Source organism: Lissotriton helveticus, chromosome 8 (genome assembly GCF_964261635.1).
Source record: "Lissotriton helveticus chromosome 8, aLisHel1.1, whole genome shotgun sequence".
Lineage (NCBI taxonomy): Eukaryota > Metazoa > Chordata > Amphibia > Caudata > Salamandridae > Lissotriton > Lissotriton helveticus.
Window position 1 is genome coordinate 36,765,088 of NC_136069.1, and position 22,308 is coordinate 36,787,395.

General features: G+C 45.3%; 1 protein-coding gene across 1 annotated transcript in view; it reads right to left on the reverse strand.

The window, feature by feature from the left end:
• LOC144772296 (uncharacterized) overlaps positions 1-16,993 on the reverse strand; it is a 36,711-nt gene extending 19,718 nt beyond the window's left edge. The window contains exons 1-2 of the mRNA XM_078656523.1: positions 16,841-16,993; positions 16,660-16,736 (exon numbers count right to left, since the gene is read on the reverse strand). The gene's annotated coding sequence lies outside the window, so the exon portion shown is untranslated. The remainder of the gene's footprint in view (positions 1-16,659; positions 16,737-16,840) is intronic.
• Positions 16,994-22,308: the final 5,315 nt, after the last annotated feature.

Here is a 22,308-nt window from a genome sequence, read left to right on the forward strand (position 1 = left end):
CAAGGTATTGCTCAAGCACACCAGCGTCTGCTGTGGGCCGGTGAGCGTACATCCCAGCATAATACTCCGTAAACACATTCAGAATAGCCAGCGTGTCATAGTGTGTGCCGTCATCGACAGTGATCGCTTGAATCATGTGTGCCCTGGACTGGGGTTCTAGCATACGGGCGCGAGTGTCCTACCCAGCCGGCAACCCTCTCCATAGTAACATGCGTTGTACCGGTGGGATAAGTGTTTTACCTCTTGGTCAGCTAATTCATGGTATTCTACAATTTTCTACTTAATGCGTGCCAGTATGCTGGGGTCTGATCGGGCATTACATTTGCTCTCCAGGTCACCCAACTCTCGTTCCAGTGTCGCCATGGTGCGGCATAGAGATTTTAAAACCCCGGCTTGGAGGCCGATACATTTACCCCGAATGGTCACTTTAAAGGCTTCCCACAGTGTTTCCATAGTTCGGACTGACCCAGTATTCAGTGAGAAATAGTCTGCTATGGCTTCACGTATACCCTCATTAAAGACTGGGTCGAGTAACGAAGATGATTGTAGTCGCCATTGAAAGGGGGGAGTGTGAGAAGGGAGTATCCTGTCCAAAGCCACTGGGGAGTGATTAGACAATGTTCTAGGCAGGTGCCTTGTTTGCCCAACCCATTCATAGATATCCTGTGTTCCCAGCAAATGATCAATATGCGACCAGGACTGTCTCACATATGAGTGACATGTACCTTCCCAGGCGCGTGGGTGTCTTATTCTCCAGACATCAGTGAGGCCCAGCGATCTCATCCCATCAAGCACAGCACCAGTAGCCCTTCGGGGGGAGGATCTGCTGTAGTCATTCTGTCCATCGTGGAATCTAATACCACATTAAAATCTCCACTAGAAATAAGTGTCACGGGATAATTTATAGAGTTTACACCACAGGGCATCGAAAAAAGCGGGATCATCAGTGTTGGGACCATATATGTTCACAATAGTCAAACGTGTGTTATAGAGCGTACCCTGCACTATTATATACCGCCCATTTACATCTTCCATCTACATGTGTGGGCACAAATGGAAACATTTTCCTCACCAAAGCCATACCTCCCCGGGCATAAGATGAATATGACACGGCTAGCCTTACCCCCGCCCATCTTGTGGCAATGTGCGATACGACCTGCTTCGTAAGGTGTGTCTCCTGCAACAGGGCAATTTGAATATGGTGCCTGTCAAGATAAGCTAGCACCTGTTGCACCTTCTTAGCATAGTTGAGCTCTCTCACATTCCAACTCACCCAAGAAATGATAGATCGTTTTGAATCAGCCATGTCTGCGAAATTTAAGTATCAAGAGTGCAACACAGTCGAACTTACATGTGACATATAGCTCAGAACCTACTGGTGAATCACGTTCAATGTTATTATAATATAACAGTGTTCCCCAACCACCCCTCCCAGCCACAGCGGTGTTGAAACCTAACCACGAATAGACCCTCCAGAAAACATAACAGAAATAAAACAATAGTGATCTCACAGTGCATAACATGTGAAGAACAATTGAATGTATTAACCCATTAAAGGCCGCCAAGGGGCCCCAACTCAGAAACAGAACTTTGTGGGGAATTCCCATACTGTGGGGCGCTAGTAGCCCACGGCCCCCCGTGTAAGCGGGGTGGGTCGAGCCAGGCTGAGATCGGCTAACCATCTCATGGCTATTTGTAAACTTCAAAGAAGTACAATTATTACCTATTACAACATCAGGTGTGGAGTACTCTTCCTAGCTGTTGACTGTGTCAATATACATGAAAATTGCAAGCATATCTTGTCAAATTTGAAACTCACCGAACTATCCATTACATTTCGAGTATTAATCACGGGTTAGAAGCCAACCAGATAAATCGCATGCAAGCGCCCAAAGGGAATGCAGCCAACAGTACATTCAGAAACAGATTCATCCTTCGGAATCGGAAAGTCCACCTTTCTCATCTAGTGCCTCCTGCCGCTCCAGCCACTGACTGTATTGTAGCGCCTCCTTCGGTGTCGTAAATATTCTCGCTTTCCCATCATGTTGTATCCTCAGACTAGAAGGGTAAAGCATTACGTAAGGAATTTGGAGAGTTTGCAGCTTCTTCTTAACAGTTTGGAATTCTCGTCAAGCTTGTAGCACTCCGACGGTGAAGTCAGGGAAGAGTTCTATTTTCATTCCTTGATAGTCGAGCTTTCCTCTTTCCCTAGCCAGACGGAGCGCAGTGTCCCTGTCTCTATAGTTAAGGAGTCTGGCAATTATAGGGCGCGGTGAAGCCCCCCGGGACTGGTCTTGCAGGCAAGGAACGATGAGCCCGTTCAACTATTAGTACCTTCGAGAAGTGTTCAGCTCCCAGCAGCGTTGTGAGCAGCGTTTCGACTTACGTCTCCATGGGCCCGGTGTTTGTGGTTTCGGAGATTCCAAGTATACAGAGGTTATTTCTGCGGGAACGGGCTTCAATGTCCTTCTTTTTTGCCTTGATGACCTCCAGTATTTTCCCCATGGTAGCGCATAAAGTCCCCACCACCTCCACGCGATCCTCCGTGGCCGAGATGCGCTTCTCCGACTTCCCAATTTGTGTGCCGTGCTCGTCGATCTTCAAGGCCATAGTGTCCATGCGCAGATTTAGATGATCAATTTTAGCATCAATAGTTTGTAGACTTTGTTGTATGGTGAGCATCATTCACTCCAGTTTTGTAGTCGTTCCCGGTTCTGGGTCCGGTTCTGTGTCGGAGGCAGTGGGCGTGGGAGATTTAGTATGTTTTTTAGCTTCAAATTGTAGCTTACTCTATTGTTTGTCTGTACGACCCATATCGAGACAACTCTTACCGCCGCGCGAAGTCGTGTCACTCTGGGAATGGTGCGATCAGCTCCAACACACTGTCCATGTACTAGAAGTGAATTCCAGGAGCGGGCCCCCAGTCCAGTATACCCGTGTCAACCACAGACACGCCGCAATGAGGATAAGGTGTGGTATTGCCGTTTATGCTGTATTGGGAAGTACTGGGAGGAGAATGCAGCAAATGGCGGTGCAATCGGGCAAAACCAGTTACATCCAGGGCTGTATGAAGGGTTGGATGGCCCAAAGCTGAAAGCACTATTCTTGTCTTCAAATGAGCGTGCAGTAGGGTGCAGTCCCCCGATGTATTTACAGTTGTGCACTTGAGGCAGGCAAAGTCCAAAGTGGGCTACTCTCCCAGAAGCAAAAGTACCAACAGGATTAGGTTGAGAATGGGTAATGGGCGCCACATGCAAGTCCCTCAAGTAGTACAGGGTTATAATAATCCCTGTAACGTGCACTGTGAAACACACTGAAGTCGTTGGGAGTGTTTAATCTCACCACTCACCGAGTTTGGCTGCGTCTGGGCGCTCTGTTCCCCTGGATGTATCTTGTTTAGCCGTGCCCCGCTCATGCGCTCCCGAGGGAGAGCAGTTCCACCGCCATGAGACACAAAATGTCCACGCCACCGTTACTGAGGCGGCCAGTGCAGGGCTCCAAGCTGGCGCTGTCAGGAAATGGACGCCAGGTGGGGGCAATGTAATCCGAGGGATGCCCCGCGCCCTCGCACCACAGCAGTATCCCGGTCGTGGCAGGGGCCGCAGTCCCAGCACAGCCTCCGCAGGTCTCCGGAGCGGGGTCCAGAGCCGGAGCCGCCACTGCAGGCGGGACCACACTGGCAAACACTCCTGCTCAAGGCCGGATCCACAAAATGGCTGCCCACCCCATTACAGACCGGGTAAATCGCACCAGAGTCTTCTCCTCACACGCCGAGGGTCAGGCAGTAGGACTATCAGTTAGCAGCACCAGGCGTTCCGCTAGTGAAGGAGGCAGCTTGCAGGTCAGAGAGATCAGTAGCTCACATTCACGGGGCCACCATCTTGCAGTCATCGAGGTCCGGCAGATCGCAGCAGAGTGTTAGAGGCGGCCAATCCTCAAAATCAAGCCAGCGGAGCACTCCTCAGCACTTTCAAAGCAGGTAGTAGTCCGTTTCAACCATGGATGGCGCCGAATGTGACGGATAATAGGCGGATTGTTTACTCGACCAGCAGAGCGGCACTAAGGCGCAGCCATCTTGCTCCAGGCTCTCTAGCGCCCCCGACCCTAAACTTAATGAGCACCTGGGAAGATGATACAAAATACTGTCTACGGTGATGTATGTATCCATGACTAGGTCATTTCACCCCTGTTGACTGGCACCCCCCCTCCCCTCGAATGCCTCCCCCCCGCGCGCCATGCTCGCTGACCCGGACCACTGAGCCACACGCACCTAAAGCTACACGATACACTAGGAGACGTTTTCCCCGCACCCCCATGCCCTCCCCATTGTTTACAACCGGCGGTTCTGAGGCCGGTACAAGTTTCCTTTTCTCTTCTCCTTACCGGGGTTGATCATGAGATTCCGGGCTAGAGACAACACATGCGAGAAAGACACCCACCTATGCCTCTACGGACACACATTTCAGGGAATACGAACCTGTAGGCCCTTATACTCCCCACCCGAAATTCCCCACACCGTGTTCATGTTCCCATTGGACATAACGAAGTCAAACGAGGCTATAGCTACTTGACGCATGACAATCACTATATGTGCATCTATGTTTTGATTTTTAGTTACCCTTTGCATATGTTAAAATGTGTAATGATCTTGTGCCTTACCCCCCTCAGGGGGCATATTATGAGAAAAATCTAATAAAAAGATTAAAAAAAAAAATAAGGTGATGTATGTATAAGAAATGTTGCCTTCCTGAAACACAACACAGCCTAGTTTTATACCCGACAGTCTTACTTTAGAGTACCCTTTTAAACAATTAGTGTAACTGATTTAGAACTATTACATTTTGTAAGCATGCATTAGGCTGTAATTGATGACTTGTTGGTTTGGTAGATCACCCACTTGATACTATGTTTGATGCTTGTATTTAAAGGTTATTGAAACACAATACAAAAAAATCTGTCAATACACCAGAAATTGGGAGCTTAGAGATCATCAAGGAATACTCGAAATACTTACAGAAATGTCTAGAACTTTAAGAGAACTGAGAGCACCTTCTAACTGGTGCATTCAGTGCAACTAAAACTATCAAATAGAAAATGTATTGCTAACTACAGACTACTCTCAAATCAACCTACAACTCTATTCAATGCTACTCACAAAAACAGCAACAGCTAGTGAGAGAAGGTATGAATCTACGAAATAACTAACAATGATGACACCACAGACACTGAGCACCATACAAACCCAAAGGGCAGCATACTACATTTGAAGGGCATCCTTAAGATACAGCAGCACTGACACAACCATCTCTAACCACAAACCAACATATCCTAAAATGTATGGCCTGATGTGAGGTTCAAGATGCTGTTGTATGGTGTTTTAGAATTTTCCCGATTCATGCCCTTATATAGGTACAATTCACTTTGCCCTTATATAGGCATAGCCCATGCTGCCCAAATACAGGCATGGCTACTTCCATCCGTTCACCAAACGACGCAACGATTTCTTGGAAAACCAGACTCTTAAGCAGAAGGGACTTCCCCCAGCCTGGATATTGATTTCTCCAAGAACTCATTTCTTGTGCATGAACATCTATTCCTTAGTGGTTCATTCATGACGTTCATATGCCCGACTTTACGTCAAACGTGGCATTCCTAAACACCTTCAAGAATATATATATATATATATATATATTACCTACTGGCGGTCTTAGGATTGATTTCCATAGGAAAGCTGCAACATTCTATTGGGAATAACTTTGGCGCCGGTGGACGAATCTTCGTACATTTCTCAAAGGGGGGGATTTGTCAAGCAGGGGCCGAGATAAAAGGGGGGTCCCAAAACGTGTTTTCCCCATGTTAATTTCCATAGGGCGGTTGGACTCACTTTTAGCCCGAACGGCTGAATGGATTTCCACAAAACTTGGCAAAATTGTAGGGACTGGTAGCCCGATGTGCCTTTGCTATGTCTCAAGATATGTGCTCCAGTGGATTTGGAGTAATTTAGGTTCAAAAAAATATATATATCTGGGCGGAGCCTAACCACACATCTGATCTGATTGGCTGTCAGCACTTCATCCAAGAAGTGTTGGCAGCCATCTTGGGACCAATATACAGGATAGCACCTCATTAAAAAGCATTGTAGTTAATAGAGGGTTTTAGGACTTTAGTTACATTATAATCATTTGTTGATGGTACCATACTCATTTTAGGAATTGTGGTGTGTTCTAAGATGATTTTATCATGTGAAAAAACCTTCTGCTGTGATATCATGAATCAAGTTTGAAAGAAAACTAATATCTCATGATTTTCCCACAGTGGTTTGGAAGGGGATCTATAAGCTAAACTGAAAGCATATTTTCTGTAAATTCACATTATCTTTCTCAGTCATGTGAGAATGAAGTCTGACATTCTCAGTAAAACATGTACATCCAACAAGGACAGAGACTGTCAGTTGATTCCTTTGTGTTCTACTGCAGCCTCCTAGAGTGTTCTAAAGAACAACTAGAGCGCTAACAGTCCTACTTATTACAAACGTATAGCACACCTGAAGCCATCGTGATGGGAATAAAGTGGTAACTCTTAAAACATTTAATTTAAAAAGGAACAAAATGAGGGGGTATATTATGCCATAGAAAGTATTATTAGTGCTGCAAAAAGAAAAATTAGGGAACATTTTGAGTGACTTCTCAAATCCTCTTCTATTTCATTAAAAAATTCTGACATGCAGTCTTCCAAGATGGCCACCAGAGACAAAAGAGCCCAAATGTAGCCCAAATATCACCCAGATGTAGCCCAAGTATAGCCCAATGACAGAATGTCCCAGAGTGTTCTAAAGAACAACTAGAGCGCTAACAGTCCTACTTATTACAAAGGTATGGCACACCTGAAGCCATCTTGATTGGAATAAAGTGGTAACTCTTAAAATATTTAATTTAAAAAGGAACAAAATGAGGGGGTATATTTTGCCGTAGAAAGTATGATTAGTGCTGCAGAAAGAAAAATTAGGGCACATTTTGAGTGACTTCTCAAATCCTCTTCAATTTCATTAAAGAAATTCTGACATGCAGACTGACACATGCACTTTGAATACCAGCAGCAGACTTCCCTGGTGAGCAGTAGCTTTACTACAGTGATCTAATGAGCAACTAGAGTGCTAACATTCAGAATTTATGGCAAATGTGTGACACATCTGAATGCCTTCTTGATGGAACCAAAGTAAACAAGCATTGAAAATGCAATAGATCTCGCCCTCGTTTAAGTTAAAGCCATTCTGTTTGTAATGAGGTGGCTTTTTAGCTTTGCTTTTATTAGTGTTTTTTAAACTTTCATGTAAATAACATGCATCTGTATGCATATATGTATATGTATGCATGCATTTATATTTGTATTTATATAGATATACAGATTATATGTTTATATATGTAAGTATATACATACACATACATATATATAAATGCATATGCATATATATGCATATATATATATGTGTGTGTATATGTGTGCATGTAGAGAGAGGTAGAGAGGTAGAGGTGTAGAGGTAGAGAGGTAGCGGTAGAGAGGTAGAGACTAGTAGAGAGAGAAGTAGAGAGAGGTAGAGAGGTAGAGAGTAGAGAGTGAGTAATAGAGAGTAGAGAGTGAGTAGTAGAGAGTAGTAGAGAGTAGTAGAGAGCAGTAGAGAGTAGCAGAGAGTGAGTGGTAGAGAGTAGTAGAGTGAATAGTAGAGTGAGTAGTAGAGAGTAGTAGAGAGTGAGTAGTAGAGAGTGAGTAGTAGAGAGTAGTAGAGAGTAAGTAGTAGAGAGCAGTAGAGAGTGAGTAGTAGAGAGTAGTAGAGAGTGAGTAGTAGAGAGTAGTAGAGAGTGAATAGTAGAGAGTAGTAGAGTGAGTAGTAGAGTGAGTAGTAGAGAGTGAGTAGTAGAGAGTGAGTAGTAGAGAGTAGTAGAGAGTGAGTAGTAGAGTGAGTAGTAGAGAGTGAGTAGTAGAGAGAGAGTAGTAGAGAGTGAGTAGTAGAGAGCGAGAAGTAGAGTGAGTAGTAGAGAGTAGTAGAGAGTGAGTAGTAAAGAGTGAGTAGTAGAGAGAGTAGTAGAGAGTGAGTAGTAGAGAGTAGTAGATAGTGAGTAGTAGGGAGTGAGTAGTAGAGAGAGAGTAGTAGAGAGTAGTAGAGTAGTAGAGAATGAGTAGTAGAGAGTGAGTATTTGAGAGTAGTGGAGTAGGAGAGAGTAAGTAGTAGAGAGTAGTGGAGAATATTCCAAAGTTTGGCACAGCACCACTTGCACAATAAGTCCAATCAAATCATATCACTTAGAGTCCTTATTGAGGCGCTGAATCTTGGTGTATATTCAAATGCTTTTATTTTCCTTAAGTTTATGTACCACAGCCAGCCGAAACATTTCGTTCTGTACAACAGAACTTCTTCAGGGCGTTCTTATTTCCTTCAAGTTATGTCGGTATCCTGTTGTCATATAACTAGATATTTCTTCCAAATGTTAGACGAGATGTAAGTACATTCTTATTCAAAGTGACTAGGTATCAATTTTACCCACACAATTCGGGCAGACTTGAGTAATTTATAGCATCCTCAAAGTCAGTCAAATTCCAAAGTATAGGACATGATAAACCAAATCCAAATGTTTCTCAAGAAAAGTCATTTTCAATCGTTCGGAATATCGGTGTTTGGGCAGATATGACCCAGGGACCCCCAGTATGCAAGGGGAATTAGTCCCCCCTCTGCAAACGCGCCAGTGGCCTGCGTTGCAGAGAGGTGTAAAAAAGGGTGTGGCCTCATTACACCTCTCTGCAATGCAGCCCCCTGGCGCATACTGGAGGCTCCTGGTTGGCTAGTTGGCCCCCAGGGACCCCCCAGTATGCAAGGGGAATTAGTTCCCCCTCTGCAAACGCGGCAGGGGGCTGCGTTGCAGAGAGGTGTAACAAGGGGCATAGCCTCATTACACCTCTGCAATGCAGCCCCCTGGCGCATACTGGAGGTTCCAGGTGGGCTCGTTGGCCCCCAGGGGCCTCCAGTATGCAAGGGGAATTAGTTCCCCCTCTTCAAACATGCATGGGGGCTGCGTTGCAGAGAGGTGTAAAAAGGGGCATGGCTTCATTACACCTCTCTGCAATGCAATCCTCTGGCGCATACTGGAGATTCCTGGTGGGCTTTCAGGTCTTATATAGTTAGGAATTAGCATTAAAAAAACCTTTGAAATTCACTGAAAAAAAACATAGGTTTCAGGCCTTATATAGTTAGGAATTAGCATTTAAAAAACCTATGAAATTCACTGAAAAAACCATAGGTTTCACACCAGTTATAGTTAGGAATTAGCATTTAAAAAACCTATTAAATTCACTAAAAAAAACATATGTTTGACACCAGTTATAGTTAGCTGGAAATTTTACTGACATAAAACCATTGAAATTCCCACGTTATAGTTAGTTGGACTCACTATAACTTGCGCGCCTGCAATGCACTGCTGATGACGTCACATACTACATCACTCATGACATGGTCAGTGACATCACTCATGACATCACTGATGACACCATCCTTGTGACAGAGTGACAGACCTCCTTTCAGTGTAATGTAACCCTTGAAACACATATTCAAAAATAGAAACTAAAATTTTCAAAAAAATAGAGATACCCTTACCAGTTACAACAACCAATTCAGTAATACCACCATCTATATACACATCCCCTCATTCACCAACAGTTCTATATAGTCACTCATACATATATTCACTCATCATATGTAGTGAAACACCTATACATCCTGTTACACACTGACAAGTCATCCAAAAGTTACTCACACACATGCTCACACATGCAAATAAACTATTGAACATCCATTTATTTGCATATACAGCTATACACACACTACCACCTTACTTAAGGAAACTTACACATACTTACTCTCTTAAACAATCACTTATAGAAACACATACTTATTTAAACAAGAACTCTTTCAATCTCTCACTCTCACATATACTCACTTATATACATCAATACTCACATATACTAGATTAAAACATATGTAGTTACTGATAAAGACACTAGTGAGACAGTCATTCACTCACTAACACATATACACACTCATCCACCCATACAGTCCTGCACATTGCTGTCTTCAAAACACATACAAACAGTGAGTCAGTCATTGATGCATCTATGTGCTAAGTAACACCCCCACCAAACCATACAGACACTCATACTGATACTAAAAAAAACATCTAATAACCCATATACATACACATGTAGCAACTCACAAACCCATGCAGGCACTTATACACAAAGTGAAACACTAATACATATATTTGAATATTTAAACATTACTCTCTAATATATGTATTCACTAAGATACACTTAATAAACCAGTTAACCAATCAAATTTTTTTTAAAACATCCATTAAGACACTTATTTAAACATTTATTCTTCCATCGACCTTTACATATACATATATAAAACATATTTATTCTTCAGAAATACACACATTCACTGGATGGTGTCATCAGTGATGTCATGAGTGATGTCACTGACCATGTCATGAGTGATGTAATATGTGACGTCATCAGCAGTGCATTGCAGGCACGCAAGTTATAGTGAGTCCAACTAACTATAACGTGGGAATTTCAATGGTTTTATGTCAGTAAAATTTCCAGCTAACTATAACTGGTGTCAAACCTATGTTTTTTTTCAGTGAATATATATATATATATATATATATATATATATATATATATATATATATATATATATATATATATATATATATATATATACACTATGTCAGTCCGATGAGATGGGGAGGATAGAAACCAAGGAAGCGGAAACACGAACAGGACCACCCGCAACAAACGGAATATGAAATTCAGACAATGACTGCCTCAGACGGCAGAGAAAACTTGACCATCATCAATCTGACACCAAAAGAGTTAACGCCAGAGGAGGAACCAGTCCTCAAACTAGGATTCACGTTCTGCCCAACTAAAAACTTTTAATATGCACAAACAAGGATTGACATGTATATATTTGTAAGAAAGATCAAGTGTTCTTGAAGAACTTGGCAGTAGTGGGTCACAGTTGAGTGACATACGACTGGACGACATGGATTGGACTGTCCATCTAGGAATTATACAAGCAAGACTACTGATCCCTTTGAGACCAATTTCAAAGTTCTATGCCCAAACATCTCCTGGTGCTATTGACATCTTTGCAGATAGAGTTTATCAAGACCTTCTTAAACTGCGGGAGGACAGAGACATATCTAAGAGTACGTTGAATGTTTCATATACGCAAAGACAGGCACTCAAGAATCAGGAGGCAGACAACTCAATTGTGATTAAGCCCTTAGATAAGGGCAGAAATGTGGTGGTGCAGACCCGAGAAAATTACTGTAAGGAGGCATACCACCAACTCAACAACAGGGAGAACTATTTACTTATCATGATCAATGAATATATGAACAGCATAACAGATTATGAGCAACTGATCTCAAAATGGCAATCAAAGGGGATGATCTCCAACTGAGGAATTCACATTCCTATCGATGCCGCATCCACGATTACCAACTTGTTATCACCTGCCGAAGGTGCATTAGAACCAACTGAACTCTCCGGGCCGAACAATCATTTCTTCCATTGACAGTCTGATGGAGAACATGTCTAGATTTGTAGACTACATCTTTTTTCCATTCGTATCTGAACTAGCCTTGCATACTAAACATACAAAAGATTTTTTTTAATTGAAGAAATTGTGTGGGAATTTCGTAGCGCGCACTGCATCGCATTTTGCGATGCAGGGTGCGCTACGAAATTAGTTTTATTTATTAAATTGTTTACTTACCTCCAATTCTCCATATTCCGTTGTTTGCCACTCCCCACCCTGCCCCTGCCCCGATCCGCCTCCCTGCCCCATCGAACTACCTCCAAGGGCCGCAGCTGGCCATCGCCCACAATAGCACCTTCCGCCTCGCAACCTCCAACGAAACCTTCTCCTCCGCCGAACACCTGCACTTCAAGATCCAGATCACCCACAATACCACACTCTGAGGAACCCTTGTCTACAGACCCCCCCTGCCCTCTTTCGCCACCACCATCACCGATTTCATCTCACCCCAAACCATCGCGTCAACAAACTACATACTCATCGGAGACCTGAAAATCCATCTGGACAACCTCAACGACCCCAACTCCTCCACCATTCGTGACAACCTCGCCAACATCTGGCTCAAACAACTCGTCACCACAGCGACCCATCGAGCAGGACACACCCTCAACCCCATCTTCGCCACAGGAAACAGCATCCACTTCAGCCACACAATGTAACCACCATGGACCGATCACAACTGCGTACACTTCACCGTCAACAAACTAAGGCCACCCAGATCTACACCACGCCCACTACGAAGGAACTGGAGCAAAGTCACAAACAAGCAACTTAACTCCACCCTCCCCCGAGACAGCCACACCTGGATGGCCGGGAATGCCGACGCCAACAGCGCAGCCAGAGAACTCCACAACTGGATCTCCAACTGCACAGACCAGCTCGCCCCACTACGCAACCCCGACAAACAACGGCCCAGGAAAGCTGCATGATTCACCACCGCCCTCCAGGAAACCAGGCGCACCTGCAGATGCCTGGAGAAGAACTGGAGAAACACCAAGACAGCCGAAAACTACGCCACCTACAAGGACGCCCTGACAGACTACGACAACCAAATCAGAACCACCAAAAGCAACTTCATCCACAACAAAATCTTTGCAAACTCCACAAACTCCAAGGAACTCTTAGACGTCATCCAGGAATTCACCAACCCACGCAGCGAAGCCACAGACATCACCCCGTCCAAAGACCTCTGCAACAAGCTCGGAACCTTCTTCCACCTCAAGATCATAGCCTCTATAACAACTTCACCGACCACCCTCCAGACGCCACAGCCTCCTCACCGCCCCCCCCAGGACAACAGCCAATCCACCATCTCCAACTAGTCACTCATCATGACCGAAGACACCACCTCGACCATAAAAGACATCCACTCTGGCCCTCCGACCCCTGCCTGCATCACATCTACCATCTGCCGCCATCGCACCTGAACTGAAATGCACCATCAACACCACCTTCAAAACAGGCACCTTCCCAGATGACTGGAAACGTGCAGAAGTCAGGCCTCTACTCAAGAACTCCACAGAAGACCCCACTGACCTCAAAAACTACAGATCCATCTCGCTCCTCCCCTTTTCAGCCAAAGTCGCAGAGAAAACAGTCAGAGAACTGACACAGTTCATCGAAGTAAACTCCATCCTCGACCCATCCCAATCCGGATTCCGAAGCAACCACAGCCCGGAGACCGCCCTACCCGCCGCCACAGAGGACATCCGCACCCTACTGGACCAAGGAAACGCAGCAGCCCTCACCCTACTCGACTTATCAGCGGCCTTCAACACCGTCTCTCACTGCACACTAGTCGCCAGTCTGCACGACTCCAGCGTACAAGGAACAGCCCTGGACTGGATCCGATCGTTCATCACCAGAAGAAGCCAGAGAATCAGACTACCACCCTTCCTCTCTGATCCTACGAAAATCACCTGCAGAGTCCCACATGGATCATCACTGAGCCTGACCCTCTTCAATATCCACATGGCCCTCATTGCAGCCGTCGTTTAAAAATATGGCCTCAACATCGTATCCTACGTCGACAACACCCAGCTCATCATCTCCCTTACCCGAGACCCCACCACTGTCAAACTCAACTTCCAGAAAGGAATGCAAGACGTCGCAGACTGGATGACCAACAGCTGTCTGAAACTCCACCCCGAGACGATAGAAGTCCTCATCCTTTCAACCACCCCTTCAGCATGGGACAACACCTGGTAGCCGACAGCCCTCTGGAGCCCACCCACCCCCTCAAACCACGCCAAGAACCTGGGTATCATCCTTGACTCATCACTCACCATGAACCAACAGGTCAATGCCGTAACATCTAGCTGCTTCAACACCCTGTGCATACTCCGTAAGACCTTCAAATGGATCCCCCCCAAGTCAAGGAAGACGGTCACCCACGCACTCATCACCAGCAGACTGGACTATAGAAACACATACTACGCCGTCATCAACAAGTCCCTACTCCGCAAACTCCACACCATACCGAACACCCCAGCCAGACTCGTCCTCGGCAAGAACACATCAGCCAACACCTACGAAGACTCCACAGGCTCCCCGTGGAGAAAAGAGTCACTTTCAAAATCCTCACCCACACCTACAAATGCCTACACAACAGTGGACCCAAATACCTCAACAATAGGATAACATTCCAAGTACCCAAAAGAAACCTCCGATCCTCCAACCTCACACTGGCCGAAATCCCACACATCCACAGAGCGAGAGCAGACGGAAGATCCCTCTCTTACATTGCAGCGAAAAACATGGAACGAGCTACCGGCAGACATCAGACGCGCACCCTCCCTGAACACCTTCAGAAAGACCCTCAAGACCTGGCTCTTTGCCTAAACAGACCAGCGGATCCCCCACCCCAGCGCCTTGAGACCCTCACGGGTGAGTAGCGCACTTACAATTCCCCTGATTGATTGACACAGTAATATGATAGGATATGCCACCCTACCCCTCGCTGACATTTAGAAGGACACTCTCCATACGAGATCAGCTGGTAGAGAGCTACTTACAGTTACCCAAAGTGCAGAGAGGAATACAGGGTATAACAGGCTTCTATCCCTGTGGGAGGTGCAAGGCTTGTGCAAACAGCAACAAGGTGACTGTGTATAAAATCCAAGATCTAAAGGACCCGGTCTGTATCACAAAGTTCATGAACTCTAATACACCCTTTGTGATAGATTGCCTAACATGCCCAGGCAGCCTCAGATATGTGGGAAGCACAATGCACCCAGCAAAAGTCCGCATTTTAGAACACCAGCGGGCAATCCAAAACAGAGATCCGAGCTACCCTGTTGCAAGTCACTTTCAGGCACATCACCATAGCAATAGGAATGTACTTAAATACTTTTGCATTGGTCATCTACAACGTGACATTAGAGGCGGTGACAGAGAAAAAAAGTTGCAAAGGCTGGAATTGCGTAATATTCTAGATATGGTGATGAAGTCACCGACAAGCCTGACTATTGGGGAGGAACTTGTGGTGCACTTATAAGCAGGAAGCAGGCAGGTCTGAAGGTATATGGAACAATTCAGTGATACTGGTAATTTGGGTGAGAGACTAATTAGCATAGAATGATATTGCACTTTCAGGACTCAATTCTTGTCTTTGATTTGTATGTGGAAATTGCATTTATAACATGTCACACAGCAGAGGTTGAATACATTGCCCATTTAGGGCGTAATGTTTCACTGCGCTGCGAGAACACGTAGCTATGCAGGTGTGATTGGTTTGGTTTTTTATTATCAAGCTTTGTTAGCAAGTGAAGATTTGAACTTCTATAACATAGTGGGAGCTATCAATAAGTTGTGTTCTTTATGTAAAGTTTATCACTCCGAGTTGGCGTGACCACATTTGCCTGACGTAACTTGTCACACAGCATAGGCTAAATTCATTGTGCAGGCAGGGCGCGATTATGTTCCACAGCTCTACAAGAACTTACAGTTATGTGCATGTGTTAACATTTAGTTTTGTGTTATTGAGCTTTGTTGCAGATGAAGATTGTAAGTTCTCTAATCTAGCGAGAGCAACCACTAAGTTACGTTTTTTGCCTATAATTTTATCACTCCAAGATAGCGTGACCTATTTGCCTGACTTGCCATTGAAACTGAATATATAGTTTGAATAAATGAGGCGCAAACGCGGTGGCCGCCAACACTGAGGAAGGCGTACCGCTGAAACACGTTTGTTTGTTTGTAATAGAGTGCCAATAAATCCAGACAAGGATTAAAATTCCCCCCTCCCTGAGTGCTGGTGATATTTTGCGGAACGTCAATACATATACATATATCTAACCAGCTAACATTATGATCAGTTGAACAAGGGAAACTATTTTCAAACGTATTCATTTATGTCACGATTCAAAACATTCAAAAGATATGAACATTTATTGATCTGGATATTTTTTATATGTATTCTTTTGCTTTTATGATCTGTTCACAATGATCTAATAAAGCTGTGTGAAACGAAACGGCGTCATTGGGGTTGAAAGCCGTTATACTAGAAATGGTCATTGCATCAATAGACGTCCTGGGACAAATAAGAGTCCAGTCCAGTTCATTTTTATTTTCAGTGTTTTTGTAAGCCAGACATTGCGGTCTGAAAGGAGTTATCTAGTGCCTTGAGATCAAGAACACCTGTGAAGCATTGCATGCAATGAGCAACATAACACTCCTCTCTCCCCACCTCAAGTCCATGTCCTCCGACCTTTAACTCATTTTCTCTTGAACCTCATTTTGGGCTTCTACAGAAATATGTTTAGGAGGAGATCCAGGTGCAAAGCTGTTCTCTCTGTAGCAGCTTTTAATGGGGCTCTGGTGCAGGGTTACCAGGGGAGTCCTTGCCACTGGTACACATTCGTTTCCTGGTCAAAGCTTTCGTTCGGCACAAACGTGCAATCAGGGAATTGTAGTTCTAGTTCAGTTGACTTTCAACAAATGCACAACCACAACTGAAAGAAATGAATTACAAAACTAAAGACAAGGACTTCAATTGGTACCTGGAGCTAAAGGGCGCGGTTTCCCTCTTCCTGACCCGGCTGCCAGCTGAAGAGACAGGTTTCTCTCATGAGGTGAACTAATCAATAAAATAAAATGTCTAATTTATTGACTTGGATGAGGTTAATGTTTCTAATATATAACGACGTACAGCACCGAGAGTCTCTACACACCATCACTCACTTGTCCTGGTTTCCTGCCCCTCATTCCTCCGGTCCTTTCTTTGTCATTTTTTCCGCGTGAACCGAGACCCGAGAGCGGCTCCGAGGAAGGAGGAGGAACAGCACCGACAGCAGCGAGGGCCCTGCAGAGGCAAGATGGAGAAGGGGCGAGTGCGCAGGCGCGGACAAGGGTTACTCTGAATGCGCATGCTCAGATACATTGGTGTTCTGCGCATGCTCAGAGAGAGGATACCTCTCCCGTAGTCATGCGCAGTAGAAAGATATAACAGTTCATATGTTGTCGTTGCTGACAGTTGGGCCATTTTTTAAACCATTTTTTGCAGTTTTAGATAGCGCGAGCTGGTTGTTGAGCCGACGTCGAGACTCGAACCCGGTTCCCTATTTCAAAGTCAGCAGGTCTGGTGCTATATCACATCTTCTTCCCTAATTAGGCTATTTTGTGGTTCTGAAAGTGCTACAGTTTGTGTAAAACCCCTAAAAGCCATTTGAACTCAGCAGTTTTGCCGTTGTTTCCTTTAAAATGAGGACTGACGGGGCGTGGCCAAGGACATGGCTGCCAAGGTTTGAAATTGCTGTGTGACATTTTCATAATGTCACTGTAATTATGAGTGACATGTCAACGACAATTACACTTTCTTGCGAGCAAAATCAAGCAATTTAGACAAGTAAAACATACAAGTATTAGAAATTGCACCCAACTGAGCAAAGAGAAATTCTAAGAGGATTTTAAAACTGCTGCTAACCACAAGAAATTGAAGGGCACTAACAGGAGACCGATCGTGTGAGTGCAAAATAGGCAGCCAAGTTTTTTGCTTATGTGTGGCATGTCCATGGCATTAGTGGACTTATGAATGACATTTAACTACCAAATATGTGACACTTAGAGTAACACTTTCCCACGAGTAAAACCACGTAATGAGGTGCATGGAAAGAGAAATATCAGACATTTTACACAATAAGTTCTAATAATATCTTGCAGCTGGAGCAAACCCCATGAAATGAAAGGTTACACTTGCTTTATAATGCACTCTAAAAGTCTGCAGTTTTTGTGGCAGGCTATCATATACAATATGCAATACAATTTTAAAACAATTTGCATATTAATGTGCTTACAGTCGCAGACTGGCTCCTTGTAGCACTATACTATAGAAGTAACTAGCACTACTGAGCCAAGAAGGACAAACTTCCGTTCCTCTGTGGTTACAGCTGCACTGAGCTGGAAATTGCCTGACATAATTTATCACACTTACAACATGAATACAAATTTGTCCTGTGCGTGAACAAATAAACTCCCAGGCAGGCTCAATCTGAAATGAATGGTGTGCACTAACTTGCTTTGCAACCTTGTATTGATAAGGAAATGCTGAAGAGATCAATTGAACGGGACACAGAGAGCCTGTAGACTCACCTGCCGGCTGCCGGTAAACATGCGCTTCTGCATGTACCAGTCTCTTCAACTTGGTTTCGTCTTGGGGCTGAACTCTTCGGTTGGCTGGGCAGGAGCCAAGGGGGCATGGGTTGCAACAGCAGGCCTCAGTAGAAGAGTGTGCCTGAGCAGAGACGTCGCCGGAGCTAAGCAGCATGTCTTCACTCCGAGAAGTGCTGTATTCTGGCTGGTAATGGCACTTGACTTCTATTATTGCGTGCTGTTAGCCCGGCTGCCCTCCGTGCCAGCCAGAGAGTCCACAGCGCCTACCCCTTAACTAAAACAATACAACAGTTCACTGCAACACTGAAATTAGTTTCTGCCGGCAGGCAGAGGCCCAGCTGATTTAAAGGGCTCTCTCTGGCACCGTTCTGTGTCTTCCTCAGCAGCGGCAATTAATTATTCCTCCGGCGGACCACCTGTCGGCATATTTTTCAAGCCGATGCTCTGCCACAAATCTGCCCCAACTGCCTTCTCCCCCTTAAGCCCAAACCTAGCTCTGAACTCACACACGACTTTCGCATGTTCCTACTGAACTGTCGCTCCCTGCCAAAGCACAGCGCTGAAATGGCACTTTTATTAGAGGAACACACTCCTGACATATTGTTCCTGACAGAAACCTGGCTTACCTCTGAGCCCGATCCTGCTGTAGTAGATGCTCTCCCGCCAGGTTTCCAAATCACACGGCAAGACCGACCTAAAGGGAGAGGAGGAGGCCTGGCCATCATTTATAAGGAACAATATCACTGCCGAGTCGCCTCTGAAACCATCCCGGACTGTGAGAGTCTTGGCTTTAACATCGAACTCTCGCCCAACAGTTGCTTCTCAGGTACTCTTATTTACCGCCCTCCCGGCCCCTCGAAGCAGTTCCATGAAAAACTACCCTCAAGTGTGGCCGATAGAGTCAGCACCACCTCTAATTTTACTCTGCTAGGCGACTTTAATCTTCATTTTGACTCCCCTTCTGACCACACAGCCGCCACCTTGGCAGACGATCTAGCAGCCCTGCAACTCACCCAACGTGTCACTACTCCTACTCACATTAAAGGCCACCTGCTGGACCCTGTTTTCAGCAACTGTCCCGATCTCTTAGCCGGCCTATTAATCCCTCTGCCTTGGACAGACCACTTCCTGGTCCCTATCAGCTGGACATCGCTCAAACCAGTGTCATCCGCCCCTACTTCTAGGCTCAGGCAAGCCTGGTCCCGTCTCGAGGTTGATAACTGGTCTATCAAACTTGCCAGCTCTCAACCCCGTGATCAGGAGGATCCTGTCCTAGCAAATCAGGCCTATGTCAACTGGGTCACTCAAACCCTTGACGCAACTCTCCCAATGAGCAAGACTACGCTGAAGCGCTCCCACAAAACTGCCCCTTGGTACACGCAGGCTCTCAGGGACAAGAAACGTCTATGTAGAAGGTCGGAAAGACGCTGGCGTTTAGATGACTCGGCAGACAATAAAACCCGCTACCGAGAATCTATCGGCGAGTACAAAGCTCAAATAAAAGCAGCCCAGGCCACCTATCCCTCCAATAGAATATTGCGGGCCAAGTCTCAACCTAAGGAGATTTTCCAGATCGTCAAAAAGCTAACGAATCCCCCCCCTGCGCTGCATGCCGAAAAATCCGTCACTCATTGCAATAACGTTGCTGAGTTCTTCTATCAGAAAGTAAACACTATTTACTCGGCCTTCCCCCCTAAAAAAATCAACTCCTCAATCCAACCGATCAACCCCCCGTCTCCCCCCCTATCTACCTCAACCCACCCTGACCCATTTTCCCCTACTAGACCCACTACCCTTGAATCACTAGCGCACAGTGTCAAATCCGGCTTACCGGACGATCCTGCTCCACCTGACGTAATAATGGCTGCCTCCCAGATCACTTTGCCTATTATTAGGGAGGTACTAAATGCATCCATTACCTCCAGCACTGTTCCGACCGTCTGGAAACAGGCTATGGTCAGGTCGTTACTCAAGAAACCCAATTTAGACCCGTCTGACTTGGGTAACTACCTTCCCATCTCCCTACTCCCATGGGTGAGCAAGGTCTTAGAAAAACATATCAATCAACAGCTAGTGAACTTCCTGGAAATTCATCACTTACTAGACCCCACCCAGACGGGCTTCAGACCGAAACACGGGACTGAGACCGCTCTCCTCATGGTCACCGAGGAAGCTAGAAAAATCCTGGATCAAGGAGGATCAGTGGCAGTGATCCTCCTTGATCTAAGCGCGGCATTTGACACGGTCAGTCATGACACCCTACTGGACCGTCTGTCCTGCGCCGGGATTAAGGACAAAGCCTGGTTATGGTTTAAGTCCTTTCTGGAGGACAGATCCTTTAGAGTCTTTGAGGGTGAGTCCGTGTCCTCTAGCAGACCTCTAAAGTGCGGAGTTCCGCAGGGCTCCTCTCTGAGCCCGCACTCTTTTTTTTTTTTTTTTAACATTTAACATTCATTTAATTTTAGAGTTGGCAAGAACTAAGTTTTATCTGATATACTCTTGCATAAAACATTGGTAAATCTGCTGAAAGCATGCCTTGGATTTAAATAAATCCCAGTCTAGCGCTAAAATGAGAACAAATCCAAAAATGGATTATATACCAGTTTCACGCTGTAAAATAACTTAACTTTCAGAATGCTTTCTCAACTGCCGCCGCATTTGAGTTGAATTGTATTGGAACATACATGTATGACCTATACTATGGGATGCATGGTGCAAACATATTGTAACTATTGCACAAATGGCAGTAACTCTGGGGTATCTGGTTGTATAATGCTACTGAGGGCTTATGTGTTTCAGCATCTGAAAGACCGTCAGCCGTGTCCTGTGTGGCGTCACTGAGCGCTGAGGCAAGTTATACCCTCGAGCAAGCACCGTTACAGATAGTGTCAACTGTTTTTTTTTCCTGTATATGAGGCCACTGGCTGAGGTCGTCCGCCCATTCGGGGTTAAGATCATCTCTTATGCGGACGACACGCAGCTGGTAGTCTCACTGGCGCAGGAGGCAAGCCGGCCTGCGCCAGGTGGGCTTAGAGAATGCCTAGAGGAGGTGAAGACTTGGATGTCCTCATCATCCCTCAAGTTGAATGGGGACAAAACGGAGCTGATGCTCCTAGGCCCCTCAAATCTTGGCCTCCCCCCTTCCTTGTGGCCTCCGTGTCTGGGTCCTCCTCCAGCCCCCAAAAACAATATCAAGAGCCTTGGAGTGTGGCTGGACAGATCTCTGTCCTTCAACGTTCAGGCCACAAAACTATCTGCCACCTGTTTTGGCATCATGAGGATGTTAAATAAAATCTTTCCCCTCCTTCCCATGGAAGCCAAACAGGTAGCTATACAAGGTCTTATACACTCACGCCTTGATTTTAACAATGTGCTCTATCTCGGTGCCCCAGAGTACACCCTGCGCAGACTGCAGATAGTGCAGAACTGCGCAGCGCGTTTACTGCTCAAGATCCCTCGTAGACAATCAGTGAGGGCCGGACTGGTTAGCCTTCACTGGCTACCGGTTCGGGAGAGAGTTCTTTTTAAGGCAATGTGCATAGCCCACCAAGCTTTCTGGGACACAGGCCCCAGCATTACCCGCGACCTAGTTACTCACTACATTCCCAACAGAAGCCTCCGCTCCAGCCAGACCTTTCTAGCAGTGGCTCCTAGAATAAAAAGATCCAGATCAGGCGGCAGGACGTTCGCCCACAATGCGTCCAGAACTTGGAACATCCTGCCACTACATCTCAGAGCCAATCCCAACCTTTCTGTGTTTCGTAAACAATTAAAGACCTTCCTTTTTTTTTTTTTTTTTTAAATCTTTATTTCGGCAAAATAGCCATAAAAGACACATGAATGTACATACATAAAAAGAATTTGAATTCCAATTAACAATTCATATAGAACATGCATAAGCATTTTCCTTAAAAAGGGTCACCAATCAAGAATAGTTCATTTAACATAATTCAGTTTAGCAACAGAATTGTACTACAGGGTATACCTCTTTGGAGAATCTGATATAATTTCTTAAAACATTTGACCCAATTGTTTTCGAA